The sequence below is a fragment of the Octopus bimaculoides genome, chromosome 3 (assembly GCF_046866305.1).
Source record: "Octopus bimaculoides isolate indiv1 chromosome 3, ASM4686630v1, whole genome shotgun sequence".
Lineage (NCBI taxonomy): Eukaryota > Metazoa > Mollusca > Cephalopoda > Octopoda > Octopodidae > Octopus > Octopus bimaculoides.
In genome coordinates this window covers 133,310,901-133,330,744 of record NC_142930.1, presented here as the reverse complement: position 1 = coordinate 133,330,744, position 19,844 = coordinate 133,310,901, and the positions used below count along the sequence as shown (strand labels likewise).

General features: G+C 40.0%; 1 protein-coding gene across 24 annotated transcripts in view; it reads right to left on the bottom strand.

Moving 5' to 3' along the window:
• The window catches only part of LOC106877319 (tyrosine-protein kinase CSK), a 354,354-nt gene that overhangs the window by 177,092 nt on the left and 157,418 nt on the right, over window positions 1–19,844 (bottom strand). For 3 of the 24 annotated variants that reach the window (XM_089349669.1, XM_089349670.1, XM_089349681.1), the window contains one exon: window positions 13,326–13,423. The exons of the other annotated variants lie outside the window; for them this stretch is intronic. The gene's annotated coding sequence lies outside the window, so the exon portion shown is untranslated. The remainder of the gene's footprint in view (window positions 1–13,325; window positions 13,424–19,844) is intronic. 24 annotated transcript variants of the gene reach the window in all.

Here is a 19,844-nt window from a genome sequence, read left to right as displayed (position 1 = left end):
ACAGGGCTCAACGAAGATGGGACAAATACAATGTAGAGCTTTTCTTTTTGGGAGGGGGAAGGAAGGAAAAAAAAAAAAAAAAAAAAAAAAAAAAAAAAAAAAAAAAATTGGTGGTGTCGATCAAAAGGGATCGTAGGAAGGGACAAAAGGGCAGTTCGATCAAAAGAGATCGAAAAAAAAAGAAAAGGAAAGGCCGATCAATAGGGATCGTGTATCACACAGTAATGTTCTCGTGTAAAAAGAGGGGAGGACAGTTTAGGTTTAGCCGTGGAAGGAAAAGCCCACGGAAAAGACCACGGTAACCTTGGTCAATATTCTCATTGAAGAAACTATAACAGTAAGTGACTCTCTTTTGCCTTTTTGTTTTATTTTTATTTTTTCTTGTTCATAGGGTTATGCTCAAGATGGCTCCGTCGTTCACACGTGCCATCCTTGCTACATTCACCCATCTTTTTTTGAAGCATTCACTAGACAAGACTTCCCTTTCTACTCTCAACTTCCTCTTCAGGTGATACTTGAAGAAGTTGATGAGAGATTGCCCAGAGAGGAAAGTCTTTGTCTCTAGACCTTTCAGACGCGTCCACCATACACATTCTTTCGCCATAGCCACAAGTACGATGAAAATAGCTCTTCCTTCCCGTTTAAAGGAAGGAGGCGCGACAATATTCACGATAGACTCGGCTGATAGACCGACTCGTCCCACACGCGATAGCAGTTGTTCGACGTAAGCCCACAGCTCGGAAATGGTGGGACACTGTACGAGTGCGTGCAGAACGGTTTCGTCGCTCTGCCGGCATCTCGGACAGGTCGGCCCCGTGTTTCTCGAGCCATGCCTGTAGAGCTTATCCCGAACGGGTAGTGCTTCTCGATAGCACTGCCAGGCCAGGGATCTCTGGAAGTTGTCCATAGGTCCCGGCCCGAAGGTCGTCTTAAACAGGCGGGTCAGGTATTCCTCGTCGACGCCCAGGTTCGCCCCGAGATCGTCGTCGTACCTTCCCTCCACTAATCCACTATAGAATGCGTTAGTTGTGATGCAGTCGCTCAAGGTTGACCCGGGTTGTTGGAGTTGCCGAAGAGCAGCGCGACACTCGCGGTGCCATTCGCCCTTCCTCGGCCTCTTCTTGATCCATGACTGCAGTTCGGTCATGGAGACGAGCTGCGGGAAAGCGCGCCGCACAAACGGTGACCACACCTGTTCACCGCTGTCTACGTAGAGCCGGAGATGTCGCAGTCTCAGCGCGTGTCTGCGCATCATCAACCACGGCATGCCCAGTCCTCCTTTTAACGGGTGTTGGCAGCAAACGGATCGCCTAACCATCGGAACGCTTCCTTTCCACAAGAAGCGGAAGAGGATGCGCTCCAGTTTGGTGATGGTAGGGTCGGGACAAGGAACGACGGTCAGGCGGTAGTAGATGACGGACGCGATGTACGTGTTCGCCACCTCCGCCCGACCTTTCAGGGAAAGCTTCCTCTCGGCCCATTGCCAGGCTAGAGTGGCCACCCTTCTCGTTATCTCGTCCCAGTTCTTCTCCGTTTGGAGGTCTGGACCAAACCAGACCCCGAGCATCTCAACCGGACCGTCAGTCCAACGTCCCACGACGGAGGCGCTACTTGACGGCATGGGGTTGCTTCTCCAGGTGCCGAGCCGCAAGCCCACTGACTTATCCCGGTTGATTTTTGCTCCCGTTACCGCTTCGTAATCTCTCAGTGTCTCGCCGACAAGCTCGATGTGCTTTTGGCTAGACACTATGACGGTGACGTCGTCCGCGTATGCCGACACGCTCGTCCCGCATCCCAACTCTCGCGGGATGCCCCTCAGCGTCGCCAGCTTCCGCAGTAGTGGCTCGAGAGTCAACACGTACAGAAGCGACGAGAGGGGGCATCCCTGACGGACCGAACGTGCAATGTCGAAGGGTCTTGATAGATGCCCATTGACGCGAACTACCGAACGGATGCCTCTGTACAAGGCAGCCATCCAGCCGCGGAAAATGGGACCGAAGCCGGCTGCTATGAGGACAGCCTCCAAGTATTGATGGTCTACCCTATCGAAAGCTTTCGATTGATCTAAATTGATCAGGGCCCCACCCATGCCAGGTTCCTTAACTACCCTCTCTATGATGTAGCGCATCAGATGGAGGTTGTCATGGATGCTCCTGCCCGGCACCGCGCACGTTTGCGCCTTGCCGATCAGTTTCTCGATGACAAGCGCCAACCGCTTGGCTAACACCTTGGCCAAAATTTTCAAGTCTGCATTGAGCAGAGTGATGGGCCTAAAGTTATCTATGACGTCCCCCTTGTTTGGATCTTTCTTCAGCAGCGTTACGGCTCCTCGACTCACAAAACCAGGAATGCTCCCGTTTTGCTGCCAGTTGCAGTACACCGCCACCAAGACGTCTCCAAACAAGTCTGGCTTACAGTTGTAAAGCTCGTAGGGCAGACCATCCAAACCCGGAGATTTGTCCCTCGAGCATCCCGCCATCGCGTCCCTCACTTCCGCCGCCGTGATGGCACCTTCGCAGCACTCCGCCTCTCTTGCCGAGAGTCGTGGCAGGCTGTGCAGGTAGGCACTGAAGTCCACCCTGCGTTCTCGCTCGCCATTCGTCCCAAACAGTCGAGCAAAGTGCCGCTGAAAGGCCTCACACATTTTGCTTGGCTCGAGCAGTTCGCGCCCCTGTTCGTCCACCAGAGACCGAATGGTGGCTTTGTTGCCCTGTTGCGCCTCCGCCACCCGGGCCTCTCGTGCGGCTCCAACACCTTCGTTTCTTAGAGCACGCATCCTAGCCCTGACAACGCACCCTTCGTGTTTGGCGTTGAAGTGTTGGTCAAGGGCCAACCTCGCCGCCAAAACGTCGGATGCGATGCCACTTCTAATTGCCTCTTCTAGCTTCTTAACTAGTTCACCCTCTACTCTGTTTCTGTCTATGGCTAGTGCTTTGCTATACCTAACCGCTTCCGCTTTTATTGCTCTCTTGAGGGCAAACCACCATTTGTTATTGATGATAGATAGATAGATAGACAGGCAAATAGATTGATTGATAGATAGATAGACAGGCAGATAGATTGATTGATAGATAGATCAATTGATAGATAGATTGATTGATAGAAAGATCAATTGATAGAAAGATTGATAGATAGATCAATTGATAGAAAGATTGATTGATAGATAGATTGATTGATAGATTGATTGATAGATAGATAGATTGATAGATCGATAGATTGATAGATCGATAGATAGACAGATAGATATCATCATCACACACATCATCATGATGTATGTGTGTGTGTGTGTGTGTTATACTTACATGTACACACACACACACACACACACACACACATGCATGCATGCATGTCATAAAACTGTACGCCCTCAGCTCTTTACAGAGGAGGGAATACAGAAGCAAAAGTATAACATTGGTAGTCCAGATAAAGACACGTGTCTTAATCTGTGGAGTTAAATATCAGATATAGGAAACAGGTTATAACGTAGATGGTCTGCGGTGGAATTAATTTGTAGATAAAACCTTGGTCCAGGGAGCATAAAAATAGAACATAAAAGTTGGGGAATGGATATTATTCATGGCTTTGCACAACTAGGTTAATTAGCATTACTAAACAGGGTAAATAGTGGTGATGGTAGAGTGGTGATGGTGAGAAAGGTGGTGATGGTGGCGATATTAGTGGCTCTAATAATAGTGTTATTAATGATGGTGATGGTACTGTTACTGGTGGTGCTAGCAGCTATAGCAATGATGGTGATGGTGGCAGTGGTGATGTTGAGACTGATTGCAGTGTTGGTATTGGTGACTGTGGTATGGTTAGGTTAGTGGTAGCATGGGCCAATAGAGTTTCATAGAAGAAGGGAAGGAAAACAAGAGCAGCAGAGACAGAAAGAGGAAAAATAATTGACCATTTCCTTGGTAACAAGATCTCTCAGTAAGTTACTTATTCACTGAAGCTGACATACAAGGTGTTGTTGGGGTAGACAGATGTGTGTGTGAGAGAGAGAGAGAGAGAGAGAGAGAGAGAGAGAGAGAGAGAGAGAGTGTGTGTGTGTAGTGGCCAATTAACCACATTTGAGATACATGTATACACACACTCACAAATATATGTAGATACACACACACACATAGATAGCTACATATATATTGTATGTTTGCAAGTATATACATACATACATATATATATATATATATATATATATATATATATATATATATATATATATATATATAGATAGATAGATATATAGATATATATATATACACATATATACACACTTGTGGTGCAGTGAATATATTGTCGTTTAAATTACGCAAAAATGAAAATAACACTGACATCTCATTTTAACAGATATAATTTTGAAATACTAAAGAGTAAATTTATTCAATAAAATCGCCAAACGACTTTGGAATCTACTGCAACTCTTCTGGACAGTTTCCTTGTATAAGTTGGTGAATGCTGCCATAATCCTTGCCTTCAGTTCATCTATGGTGTCACAAGGAGTTTTCTTGGTCTCTTGCTCAACTGTGCCCCACACATAATAATCAAAGGGGTTGCAGTTTAGGGAGTTAAATGGCCAGATGTTAGAGGTGATGTGGTCACAGAATTTGTCTGACAGCCATGACTGGGTTCTCCTGTTTGTGTGGCATGGTGCAGAGTCCTGTTGCCAGACATAGGGTCTTCCAGCAGCTACCCTCTTGACCCAGGACAGCACTACTTCTCCCAGGCACTTGATGTAGACCTCCATGTTGAGACTGAAACTGTGGGAAGATTAATGGAGATATAATCTCGCCATCACTAGTGATCACTCCAAACACCATGATGTTGACTGAGTGTTTGATTTTTATCACGCTTGGCACATATCCTCAGATTGCACTGTCCTCAGATTGACACTCAAACACTCTGAAATGTTCATATTAGAGCTTCCGGCATGAATGCCAAGCAGCACAGCATATTGTTTCCAAATTTCTGGCTGATTGAATTGTGTCATGGGGCTATTTTTCTCACAGACAGTGCACAACTGACCCCACTATACTGTGTAGTTGACAAAATCAAAAACAAACCATGCGCAAGTGTGAAATTAAAAACATAAAATGGTGACAATTTACCCATCGCACCCTGTATATAACAACACATACATATACACTCACAAGGACACACAAGTTTTTACTATTAATAGACTTGGTCTTTGTGTGCTTACAGAAGCTTTAAAATATCTATCAATTGCAAATATGAAGATAGAAGTACAAACACACATGCACATATAGAATCAGCTAAGCTGTTGTTGTTGTTGTTGTTGGCACTCCGTCGCTTACGACGTCGAGGGTTCCAGTTGATCCGATCAACGGAACAGCCTGCTCATGAAATTAACGTGCAAGTGGTTGAGCACTCCACAGACACGTGTACCCCTAATGTAGTTCTCAGGGATATTCAGCGTGACACAGTGTGACAAGGCTGACCCTTTGAATTACAGGCACAACAGAAACAGGAAGTAAGAGAAAGTTGTGGTGGAAGAGTACGGCAGGGTTCACCATCATCCCCTGCCGAAGCCTCGTGGAGCTTTAGGTGTTTTTGCTCAATAAACACTCACAACGCCCTGGGATTCGAAACCGCGATCCTATGACCGCAAGTCCGCTGCCCTAACCACTGGGCCATTGCACCTCCTAGAATCAGCTAAGTAATCTATCAATATATAATAACATTTTAGAAGTTTATCTAGAAACAAATGGAAACTTTGGTGAAATTTTCAATATCACCATCATAATCATAATAATAACAAACTCCCCCTCACACACACACACACACACATTACCACCACCACCAGCACCCCTTTACAGAAACATCTTCTGTTTTATTAATAAAGATGTATGTCATAATATCAGGCATTTATCATTTACGATATTTAAATGATCTACATCAGACCACTTCTGGCTCTATGAGACAAAACTCCCAGTTTAAAGTGCTCTTAGCAAAATTTAAGCTTCCTATTGTAATTGTGTGCATGCATATGAGAGACAGAGAGAGTAAACCATCCTCTATTCACATGGAAGAAACTATGCTTCCATTGTTTTTCCCTCTTCCCTACAGCTGACGTTATCTGTCACAAGAACCAAGCAGAAATGTGATCCTTTTTCTCTCCCCCCCCCTCCCCGAGACAGAGGCAGGATTTGAACTCAGAATACACAAGGCATGGCTATGTGGTAAGAAGACTGCTGCCCAACCACATGGTTCCAGGTTCAGTCCCACTGCATGGCACCTCGGGCAAGTGTCTTTTACTATAGCTTCAAGCCAGCCAAAGCCTTGTGAATGGATTTAGTAGACAGAAACTGGAAGAAGCCCATTATATATGTGTGTGTGTGTGTCTTTGAGTCTGCATTTGCTCCCCACAACTGCTTGACAACTGGTGTTGGTACGATTACATCCCCATAATCTAGTAGTTCAGCAAAAGAGATGACAGAATAAGTAACAAGCTCAGAAAGAAAAACGTACTGGGGTTGATTTATTGACCTAGAAATGCGAAAAGGCAGGAATAAGGGTCACTACTGCTTCAGCTTGTAGTCCTGCACCTGATTGACTCACTAATGATAAGCATAACTACAGCTGGTTAATTGAAAAATAGAAGCACCTACACTAGGGGTCCTCAACCAGGGTTAGTATGATCCTTGAGAGGTTTAAATAAGATTTAGTTGCTAAAATTTGTGTGCGATAAAATGGGTTATACTTCTACATCATCATCACCATCATCATCATCATCGTTTAACATCCGCTTTCCATGCTAGCATGGGTTGGACGATTTGACTGAGACTGGTAAACCAGATGGCTACATCAGGCTCCAATCTGATTTGGCAGAGTTTCTACAGCTGGATGCCCTTCCTAACTCCAACCACTCCGAGAGTGTAGTGGGTGCTTTTACGTGCCACTGGCACAAAGGCCAGTCAGGTGGTATTGGCAACGGCCACACTCAAAATGGTGTATTTTACGTGTCACCTACACAGGAGCCAGTCCAGCAGCACTGGCAACGATCTCGCTTGAATGTCTTTACACGTGCCACCAGCACAAGTGCCAGGAAGTCGACGCTGGGCACAGGTGCCATCACGATTTCGCTTTCGCTTGCCCCAACAGGTCTTCACAAGCACAGTTTCGTGTCCAATGAAGGAGACGACTTCTACATTAGACAAAATATTTTTAAAAGTCTTTTTATACTATTTCTCATAGTATTTGATTATAAAAATATAATAGGATTGCTACAAGAGTCCACACAAATAAAATAGGCATCAAAGGGGTCCAGAGGTACAAAAAAAAAAAATCATTGCAGATCATTCATCTACAAAGTCATTTGCAGTCAGATCTCTCTCATATCACACATTATTTTCTTAAGAAAAAAAAAAACAAAATAGAGAAGCATGCAGGTTGGCCAAAAGTCACCTGACAATCAATCAAAACCATTTAATTACCTCCGCCAAGGAAGGTTGTTTTCATTGGTGTTGGTTTGTCCATCTGTCCGTCTGTGTGCAAAATAACTCAAAAGGTTGTGAACGGTATTTGATAAAACTTACAGGAAAAGTTGGTAATGACACAAGGAACAGATGATGAAATTTTGATGGATTCTTGAAGGATTTTTCATTTGCTATATTTACTTTACATGAAGTATTACAATGTTACACTCTTTGATTATCTCCCTTGAAAACACATCGTTTCCATGTAACCTATGGTGGCGTTGCTGTTTAGAGACAGTGTTGATGATGACGATGGTTGAGATAAGTATGGGAGGAGGATAAAATTGTATCGGTGGTTATAATGGCGACAGGTACAGTGTGATGTGTGATGCTGAGGTGATGGTGGTAATAGTGGTGTTGACGATAGCGTTAGTTGTGTGATGGTGGTATTGCAGTTATACTGGTTGTGTGGTGAAAGTGACTGTCAAGGTAACCGTCATGATAACATTGATGGCGGAGTATATGGTTGAAGTGGAAGCAATGACAATGCTGCTGATGATGCTGGTGATTGTGAACTGCCTCAGATGATTCCTGTTTTTAAAGAGTTTTTTTCTTAAAATCACATGGCTATGTTTTTTTTTTTTACCCCTGCCAAGGAGGTTATGTTTTTGCCGGCTTTGGTTAGGGAAATTGGGCGATTTTCAGCATGTGTGTATATGGGTGGAAATGAGCTACTTGTCAGAGGTCTGTGCTCTCTGAGTGCTTTTCTAGTCCCAAAATTTATTTATGTTTAACTGAGGACGCCCAAAAAGATGGTGAGATGGTGTGAGGGCGGTTGCTATGGCATTGAGGTAGATCTGGCCACCCCCATTAATAGGGACAAAACCCAGATTTAAAACACTTGATGATGATGATGATGATGAACTAAATGAATTTAATAAAAGCATCTAAATATGAAACATGAAAATTGTTCAAACTGAAGTTCTTCTTGAGTGACACCATTTTCCCAAATGAATAAATAAAATTGAATATTAAGTATTTATAGAATTTTGATTTACTGTCAGGTGACTTTTGGCCAACCCTGTATATTAGATATTGTAAGCAGAAGATAAACTATGTTTGAAGAAATGGGGATGATTACAATGGCTTTGATTACAAGTCTGCTCATTTAGGGAATGACCTAGGGCTAAACAATAGTAGCTGAAAAATAGCAAAATGGATGGATGGTAAGCCACAGCAAGATTTGAATACAGAGAATATCATTCTAACAAATCAATGTTTTTTATTAAGTTATGATGCCATAATAATAATGGTTTCAAATTTTGGCACAAGACCAGCAATTTCAGGGGATTAGATCAATCCCAGTGTTCACTGGTTCTTATCTTATTGACCCCAAAAGAATGAAAGGCAAAGTCAACCTCAGCAGAATTTGAACTCAGAACATAAAGACAGATGAAACGCTGCTAAGCATTGAAGCCAGCATGCTGATGATTCTGCCAGCTTGCTGTCTTATAATGCCATAATAATGACAAAATTATTTGTATTAAAATCTCCTTAAATTTCCAATTAATTAAAAACTAAGTTAAACATGTATATATTGCATTTTGTTTAAGATATGATAGTGAAAAGTTTAAAGCAAAATAAGTAAAGAAACTCCAGACAGGTGTAGCTGTGTGATTAAGAAGCTTGCTTTGCAATCATGTGGTTTCAGGTTCAATCTTACATTGTGGCACCTGTGGCAAGTGTATTCTATTATAGCCCTAAGCTGACTGATGGTTTGGTTAGCAAATTTAGTAAATGGAAACAATGTGGAAGCCTGTTGTAGATTGAGAGAGGGTGAGTGTGTGTGTGTTAATTCTATCCACCACCACTGATGTTGGTTTGATTACATCCCCATAACTTAGTAATTCAACAAATGAATCTGATAGAATAAGTACCAGACTTACAAATTCTGTATTTTAGAAGAGTCCAAGACCATCCTTATAAAGCATCAATGGTGGTGGTGGTTATTAATGTACCACTACCCACCTTCAGTAAGAGCTACTTAAGTAGATTTAAGTCATAGAAATAGCTGTTCAGATGAAGTATGTGTCAGGTTTTTCATCCTTAGTGATCTCATGTTTCTTGTGGAACAGGATGCTGTTATAAGGTTTAAGGACTTAAATCAGTGCAATCCTTATTTTAAGAATGATAAGTAGTTTGCTGAGAGAGATTAGGATGCTGCACAGAAAATGTTGAATGGCAAATTAGAAGCTTCCCTCCTGATTCAACCTAGTTTTCACTTCATCTGTGGAGCAAGTAAAAAATCTTGACTAAAGACACAAAGTAAAATCTGGAGATATTTAACCCATAAAGCACTGGGATTTGAACTTACATTGACTGCTGAGCACATTTTATGAAAATGAGAGTACCATGCACACATAAAAAACAAAAAAATAGTTAAAATATCTTCTTAGTATATAATGGTAGCAAGTTTTACATCATCTGAAAAGTCATTAGTTGAACTATTAGTTCTCTTGCATTCTGGGGAGTATTGGAGTGTCTGAGTGATGTTAGTCCCCAACAAATATCCATAAATTAAATGCATCGATCTGGGCCACGATCATGGCTGTCGACTTGTGTCTGGTGGCCACAACTGTGGCCTGTCGCACTTTATGTGTTAAGGTTAGTATCCTACTATCATCACATCTCCCATTTATGTTGCCAGATATTACAAGGGAAGATGCTTACAGTCTTCAAGTTAAATGCCTGCAGATACTTATCAGTGACCTCCTTCGAAATCCATCTTTTCTTCATTATGACCTTAAACTAATAAATCACACCTAAGTTCCAGCCACTGATTTACCAATTTAGGTCTAAATCAGTGGTACTCAACTGGGGTCCATATAAGATTTTTTTGTTAAAGCTTATGTGCAATAAATTGATTATATTTCTACAATACACAAAATACTTTAAAAAATTTTTAACATAATTCCTAATAATATTTAATCATAAAAATATGAGTTTTTAGACATCAAATGGTTATAAGGGTCCATCTGAGTAAAATAGGAATTAAACAGGATCCATTGGTAAAAAACGGTTGAAAAGCACTGGTCCAAATGAAGAGGATCCTTTTAAGTGGCATGGCTATGTAGACATTGCACGAGACTCTTCAACAAGTAGTCCAACAGTAGCCATCTCACTAATGCTAAACATAACTACAGCTGGTTAAGTGAAAACAAAAAGAGCATCTACATAGTCATTTCACCTGCAAGAAATTACAGCCAAATCTATCTTATATTAGGCATCATTTTCTTAAGGGAAAAACAAAAAGAGAGGGATATACAAGATAAGCCATGTTTGAAAGATTAGGATGTCATAAATAAAACATCTTTGATTGCAAGTTTAGTCATCCTGGAGCTAAACAACAATTGAAAAATAACAAAATATAGCTAGAAAATGACACTGACAATTTTTTCTACTCAATTAGAATAAAAGCTATTTTTTTCTTTAATTCTCTATGGTTTAACCTAAAGTTGGATATATAAATTCAGAAGAACTACAAGAATACAACTAAATATTTTTATGGAAATGTTATCATGAAATTAGTAAAAGGTGTGTGTGTGTGTGTGTGCAAAATCATCTTTTTTTATAGCCTCTTATGTCAATAAGGAAAATCTTTGATAAAACATGTTAAATTTGAGAAATACACAAACAAATACAAACATACTCGTTTTGATCAACTTTATAGATATAGCAGTGTGAGAAAAAGAAGGCAGGTGTTGGTTTCCAAAATACCAGAGAATTGAATTCAATCTTAGAAGTTGGGCAGATAAATTTGTGCATAGACTGATGAAGTGAAATTCTTAGTTTTCACCCAGAGTTGAAGACCAACTGTTCCTTAGTTCTAATCTCACAATCAACCATTGCCCTTGTAAGTGGGGCAGTTAATAACATATTTATTGACATAAGGTGAGGGTTTCTAGACTAATGGAGATATTTAGCATATTGACTATAAGCAACACAGCAGTTGGCATACCTGATGTTCATAGCCTCAAGATCAAATCTTGCCATAGGCATTGTTGGGAGACAAATATGCAAAGGACTAATAATTAAAAAAAAAAATCACTTTTTAAGCCTGATTAGTTTTTATGTTCATTATGAAACAAATTTAAGGATTCTTTATTCAGAGCAACACAACTAGATTTTTGTTTCCTTCTTTGTTCTTCTTCTAAAGCTAATCATTTCAGGTCTCTGTGTGGTTAAGAAATAAGCTTTTGGATCCAGTTTCAGTCCCATTGCACAGCACTTGTCAACAAGGGACACTATTTGTAGTTAGTCACCAAGCAAGAAATAACAGCCCTCACAGAGCGAATCAATGATCAGGGATATTCTAATCCAGCCTTGACTAACCCACTTTTAGGATAGTAGTGCATGACATGCAAAAGATTTAGTTGTTATTTCTAACACTTGAATAATCACATAGCTTTGGCTCTTTTGTTCATCCATAAGATGTTTGACACAGGAAACAGTCTAATCACAGAAAACAAGCCAAGAAGGAAGTTTCTACATAGTGACTCAACCTGCTAGAAATAACAGCCAAATCTACCTTAGATCAAACTCACCTGCCTAAAAAAAAAATACATATATATAATGGGATGCTCACAGAGGAAGGGTCTCTGATCATAGATCTGCTTGATCGGGAATGAAACATAATATGATCGCCTATTAATGTTGTTGGCACTCCATTGCTTATGACATCGAGGGTTCCAGTTGATCCGATCAACGGAACAGCCTGCTCATGAAATTAACGTGCAAGTGGCTGAGCACTCCAGAGACACGTGTACCCTTAACGTAGTTCTCAGGGATATTTAGCGTGACACAGTGTGACAAGGCTGACCCTTTGAATTACAGGCACAACAGAAACAGGAAGTAAGAGAAAGTTGTGGTGGAAGAGTACAGCAGGGTTTGCCACCATCCCCTGGTGGAGCCTCGTGGAGCTTTAGGTGTTTTCGCTCAATAAACACTCACAACACCCGGTCTGGGAATCGAAACCGCGATCCTATGACCGCGAGTCCGCTGCCCTAACCATTGGGCCATTGCGCCTCCACTGCTTATTAATATACAGAACTGAAATAACAGCATAGAATATTTTCTACCCAGTCTATGACTCGATATTGAAGTCTTTCAAAATCAACAACAAGCATGTAAAATCTGATAAATTTTGTATCTAAAAATAGAATTCTACAAACTTGACAACAATAAAATAAACATGAAATACATTGATAACATTTCAGGAGCTTTTTGTAGTTAATGGTAAGGACCGTCAAAAACTTCATGTTTTGTTTATCACATGGCAGCACATTTAGCTGATAACATTAGTCTGCCATGTATCGTTCTATCTAGTCAGACATAACTCTAAAATAAAGTGAAGATAAGACATTTCTCAGAAAACAGCTTTGTAAAAAGCAGCTTAAAATTGTGGTAAGCAACATGTATTTTTCGAATATCATAACCTATTGAATGGGTGTTGAATACTGTAGTCTCTGCAGGTTGCCTAGCAACTACAGAGTGATGCAAAGGTTTAAATCCATCAATAAACCGATTCTCTGATTCCAAGATACAAGAATGCTTTGATAGAGATTTATTACAAATGCAAGTGCTGTTGTATCTTCTGAGATGAAAACACGAAGTAAAAAATTTATAATAGGATTGAAACGCATACACATACGTACTCACAAACACATACAACTGTTAAATATTTATGAGGATTTTAGAATTGCTATCCAAATAAAATGTGGAATTTGGTCAAGCCTGAAAAAACTTTTGTGTGAGAAATATGTAAAAATGTTAAATCCCATAAAAGAAAAATACAATAAAAATTCAAATCTGCAAATGAATAGCACTTACCTGCAAATCCTGCAGATTCTAAAACTAATGTTCTATTAAGTTACACGAGGGTCACTAAGCCAGCTAACTTTATCATGGCAATTATGATGACATTTGATCTGAGAAAGAAGCCATACGGAGATATTAAGTCACTTCAACCAGAGAGATGTGGAGGGGAGGGCTGACTAACATGATAGCTATTGCTGGTACTACTACTACTACTACTACTACTACTACCACCACTACCGTCACCAACAACCACACCCCCACAAGAAACAGAAACTGGGTTTCCAGAGAGTTGCATCTGCCTTTACAAATCCAACATCAATCACTTCCTACTCTTCTGGAAATACTCACCATTTTGACAGCTGTGTTGAAACCAGATGTGAATGAATACTTGCTTTGCAGGACTATCGATGATGACAATGATTAACTGATATCAATGATTATAATTATATTGATGAGAAGGATAATGGTGATTATAATGAAGATGATTATAATGAAGATGATTATAATGATAGCTGGCAGTACCTTTGAAAATTCCACGGTTATTTTGAAAATCTTAAGATGGAATTGTATATTTTTCTGAATTATTTGATTCTTGAGAAGGTGTAAAAGTCCACATTGGTAATATTGAAGGTGCAATCTCAAGAAACAATGTCTCTGGAAGCTTTATTCTTATGTCTTCTACTTTGTGAGTTATCTATTATTTTTCACTTTACATCAAGAAGTAAAAAGAGTTGGTTGTTCATCTTCCATGTCTGTGTTCCCTTCAGTAACATCCTCCCTTTCTTTCTCTCTTTCTGCCTCTCCTTTCAACTTTACTCCCCACCTGCACTAAATACATTCCTTCGACAAACTATTTAACCCGATAATATACTTTTCTACTCTAGGCACAAGGCCCGAAATTTGGGGGGAGAGGGCCAGTTGATTAGATCAACCCCAGTATACAACTGGTACTTAATTTATCTACCCCAAAAGGATGAAAGGTAAAGTCGACCTTGGTAGAATTTGAACTCAGAACGTCAAGATGGGCGAAATACTGCTAAGCATTTTGCCCAGCGTGCTAGCGTTTCTGCCAGCTCACCACCTTATTTAACCTCATAATATAATAGCAATCCATTCTATCTACCTCTCACCATTAACACACACCCTCTCTCTCTCTCTTTGCCTCTCCCTTCAACTAATCAATCACATGGCAGCATTAATATATAGATTATAATGATGATGAAGCTTCCACAAGTTATCAAGTAATTTATTTGTATTATATTTCTTTATTTCATCTTTTTCTTATAAAGGAAGAGATTCTGTTAAGCACCAGTCCTAGCTGAATAAGTCTCATTGTAGATTTTCCTAGATAAAGTCTGAAGCTAAATATACTTTTCCACTAATTTTGTCAGACCAAACACACACAAGAAAACTATAAGAAAATTTCACACCTCCATATATACATATATATATATATCTATAAGGTCTTATGGTTATTTAGTTTTCCTATTTGCAGTGTGAATTCTCTTCATCACACTATATTTTCCTTCCCACAGGTATCTTGCAGGTCAGTACAACTGTCTCCTGGTCAGTCCCCTTCAGATTTTGTATATTTTGAGAAACCTGCATGCAATCGGTCAGTTCATTATGGAGCTTGTTCATCTCTGTGTTTGGTCAGCTTATTATCAATCTCATGAATATGGTCAGTTCATCTTCATCATATAGCTAACTCATTAATATAACTAGGAAGGTCGCCATGGAAATACTATACCAATCAAGAACTGGGAAACAACACATTTAAATTATTTCCCAAATCCTAACTCGACAGTCAAATTACATTATCTCAGTGAGTCTTTTCTGAACAGATTTACCAAATATACACCCAATCTTATTTTACAGAAGCTGTTAAGTAGCAAAGGTTAACATCCCTTGACATTGAGAACGGTTGGGTTCATTTTTAGTATTCTTGTTTGTGAGAGCAGTCAAGTTTTTTTTTTTTTTTTTTCCCAGATATTCTCATTTTAAAAATTATCTCCAGCTAATTATTGAGAGGACGTTGGTGTTGCCTTGACAGAGGTTTGCACTCTTTGGGTCCTCTTGTTATTATTATTTTCTGGGTGATGGGGTATGTGCTGAAAAAGCTTTGCAACTTCTCCAAGACCAGTGAGGTCACTGATGGAGTAGTTCGAACAGTTGCAAGTTGATATGACTGGCACTCCGTCGGTTGCGACGATGAGTGTTCCAGTTGATCCGATCAACGGAACAGCCTGCTCGTGAAATTAACGTGCAAGTGGCTGAGCACTCTACAGACACGTGTACCCTTAACGTAGTTCTCGGGGATAGTCAGCGTGACACAGTGTGACAAGGCTGGCCCTTTGAATTACAGGTACAACAGAAACAGGAAGAAAGAGTGAGAGAAAGTTGTGGTGGAAGAGTACAGCAAGGTTCGCCACCATCCCCTGCCGGAGCCTCGTGGAGCTTTAGGTGTTTTTGCTCAATAAACACGCACAACGCCCAGTCTAGGAATTGAAACCGCAATCCCACAACCGTGAGTCCGCTGCCCTAACCACTGGGCCATTGTGCCTCCACTTGCAAGTTGATAGCTGGAGACAAAAAGACAAAAATGATGGTTAATGGTTATGATTCATGGTGAGGGAAGGACAATACAGAGCTTCACTGGGTAAAATGAAGAAAATGATCTTTATGAAGGTAGTAAAGATGATGGGGATGATGAGTAAATAGTGGCTAACAGTTGATTAATGACTGACAATGATGATTGTGATAATTATGGGAGAAAATGATGGTGAAGACAATGATAACAAAGGTGATCAAAAGATGAAAATTCCAATAACAAGGAAGATAACGATGAGGACAAAGGCACTGAGAGTGTAAATGTGGTAATAATGAACAAAAAAGAAATGCTAAGATGAAGATAACATCAATAAAGATTATGCCCAAAGTGAAGCTGGAGCCAACTGATATGTGATTTAAAAAAAGCATTCCCACCATGACCATCCCATTAGGATTACAATATCTAATGGGCAACTTTAAGCCTACACGCTGAAATTTCAAGGAGATTTTATTGCTGTTTCTAGCAAGCTGAGTGACAATGTAAAGGCTCACTCGATTGCATGATGAGGACAATGGTAGTGGCAGTGATCATGAAGATAACTAATGAAAAAACTTATAAATGATAAGGAGGAGGAGGAGGAGGAGGAGGAAGAAGAAGAAGAGGAGGAGGAAGAGGAGGAGAGTACACACAATAACAAGGACATTCTACTGAAGAATTCCCACATCATGAAATGATTTTCAAGACAGACAGACATCTTTGAAGAGGGATCCGTACACCATAAACACTCAACGATCATTAAGGTTTTGAAATGTAAGATTATACAGAAACCATGGAAACTGTTACATTATGGAGAAATAATAGCCACAATGACAACACTGGTGGAAGTGATGGTGGTGATGGTGGCGACAGTGATGGTGGTGATGGTGGCATCGGTGGTGGTGGCAACAATAACATGGTTGATGTAACAATCTCATTACTAACCAAAGTGAGCTGACCTCATTAACCACATTAGTAATTGGTGTCATTGCAGTGAATCGCTGTTTGTAAATAAAGCATCATCATCGTACACCACAACAACAGCGTGTGCTGCTGGCTGGCTGGTTGAGAGGCTGTCAGCTTCCTCACAATAGAACCACCATCACCACCACTGCCACCAAAACCCCCATTATCACCACCACTACTACTTTATAAAGAACCAATAGACAGAATCAATAATCAAACAAACAGACTGGAACAAACACCACTAACACAAACAACAACACAAGTGCTACCATCACTACCAGTGGGGGGGGGGGTGCATTTATGTGGTCATTGAAATGGCTAGAAATAGCAGTTAATCTTTAGCAAATTCCACACTACCGTTTTAGAAAGAAGAAAAAAATTGGATAATGTGATTTGGGATGCTTTTAATCATAGGTCAGCATGATCACGTCTGATTTGGTGGTCAACACCAACAACCATCCAAACTGCAGGACACCAATATTATCTTCTACCCAACCCCCTGCTCTGTGTTTACAGAGGAAAGTAAACACATAACCATTAGGGAATTGCAATAATTAAATTCCTTAGCAAGCAGGAATACACATACAAACATAAATACACACATTCATAAAAGCCTAAATGCATAATAATTACAAAAAACACACATAGGTGCAGGCTTGACTGTGTGGTTAAGAAGCGTACTTCTCAACCAAGTGACCATGGGTTCAGTTCCAATGCACAGCACTTTACATATCTTCTTGCATAGCCCTAGGTGGGCCAAATCCTTGGGAGAAAATTTGGTAGATGGAAATTTAAAGTAACTTGCTATGTGTGTGTCTTTTGCGTTTATCCTCATCATCACTTGACAACCCGTGAATACATCCCTGTAACTTAGTGGTTCAGTAAAAGAGACTGATAGAAGAAGCACCAAGCCTAAATAAAATAAATTTTATTCAACTAAACCTTTCAAAGCAGTACCCCAGCATGGCTGTAGTCCAGTGCCTGAAACAAGTAAAAGATACACACGTGCACACACACAAAGTTTTAAATCTATTTATAGAAAGTTTGTGGCCACTAAATTCCAATGAAAGAAGCTTTGTTTCTTAGCTTTTAGATAGTATCATCACCATTTTGTTTTACTGGAGATATTCAAACAAACATAAAGACACAGTATATGCATCATCATCATCATCACCATAATCATCATCGTTTAACGTCCGCTTTCCATGCTAGCATGGGTTGGACGATTTGACTGAGGACTGGTGCAATCCGATGGCTACACCAGGCTCCAATCTGATACATATATACATATAAATATGCACATATAAATATACATATAAATACACACACACACACACACGTTTGTGTGTGTGTGTTTATGCAGCACTTAACAACCTGTGTTGTTTAGCTCTCTGTAACTTAGCAGTTTGGAAATGGGAGATCAACACAATAAGTACCAGATTTAGGAGTACTGCGGTTGATTTGATAAAGTGGGCTGCAACCCAACAACTGAAAAAGCAACACACACGTGCACACACACACACACACGCGCTCACACACACACACACACACACATGCACACACACACACTCTCGCTCGCTCACACACACACATACACATGCATACAAATCTTCCTTGCTAAGTACAAAGTCCATGTGACCTGACAGTCTCACATCAACAAAGAATTGGGTTGGGCTTGTGTACAGGTTTGAACCTAAACGTTATGGTTTTATTTGGGGAATGAAACAGCCACGGTACATTAGATATATGCAGAACTTGGTCCAAGTCCAAAACACTCTAACGAACAGAAAAAAAGGAAAGCGTAACAAGATCTGATTCATACACTGACTAAGAATCCTGCTCTAAATAACATACCACATAGTGATAGATGATATGATAATAACAAAAACAAAACTGAAAATAAAAATACATTGCCAAAAGCAATGTAGGGACAAAGAACGTGGTATCAGTAAAGCTTAATTCTAAACTGCAACAGCCATAGTATGTTATGGTCAGCGGCCATTCATCTGAAAATCCTATTCTGACTGAATAAACAGAATCTCTTAGACAACTTATAAGTGATTTGGGAAGTAAAGCTCCAACAGGCACAAACACACTATTCTTGAAAGACAGGCCATGGAATACAAATATAAGAGCTTTCCCAATTTAAACTGAATGTAGTCGACAAAATAGCGGGAATATCCAATGAAAGAGTATAAAAACAACATCCGAGACTAAATTTTAGTGTCAATAATCTCATTCTTTGTTAACTCATGGCAAAGAGTATACAAACATCTTCAGACAGAATGAGCCCAAAGCTAGAAAAATAAAGTTGTTTCTACCAAGAAATATTTTATGCATTTTTTTTGTAATTATTAAATATAACACAATCAGAGAATATTGTAGTTTCAAGAGTGTAATGTCTTTATGTTTTTACCTTTTACTTGCTTCAATCACTGGACAGTGGCTATGCTGGAGCACTACACTGAAGGGTTGAGTTGACCCCAGTACATTTTTTATAAGCCTGGTACTTATTTTATTGGTTACAGGAATGTAAACAAACCAACACTGGTTCTCAAGTGGTGGTCTCTCTCTCTCTCACACACACACACACACACACACACACACACACACACACACACACACACACACACACACACACATGCATATACAATGAGCTTCTTTCAGTTTCCACCTACTCACAAAGCTTTGATCAGTCTGAAACAATAGAAGACACTGCCCAAGATGTCATGCAGTGGGGAACCCAAAACCACAAGTTGATTTTAGTAGTGGTGTTGAATGTTTAGTTTCAGATCTAAAATTTTTATTAAATATTCTTCTTTTGCTTTTCATAGTTGATCATTTCATTTTATTTTGGAAAGAGGAAATATTCTGAATTTTTCCATTTGCACAAATATCTAAATGTTCATTATATGGAACATTTCTAAGAAATGAATCTTGATTTGATGCTTATGTACCCCAACCCAATGTATTAATTT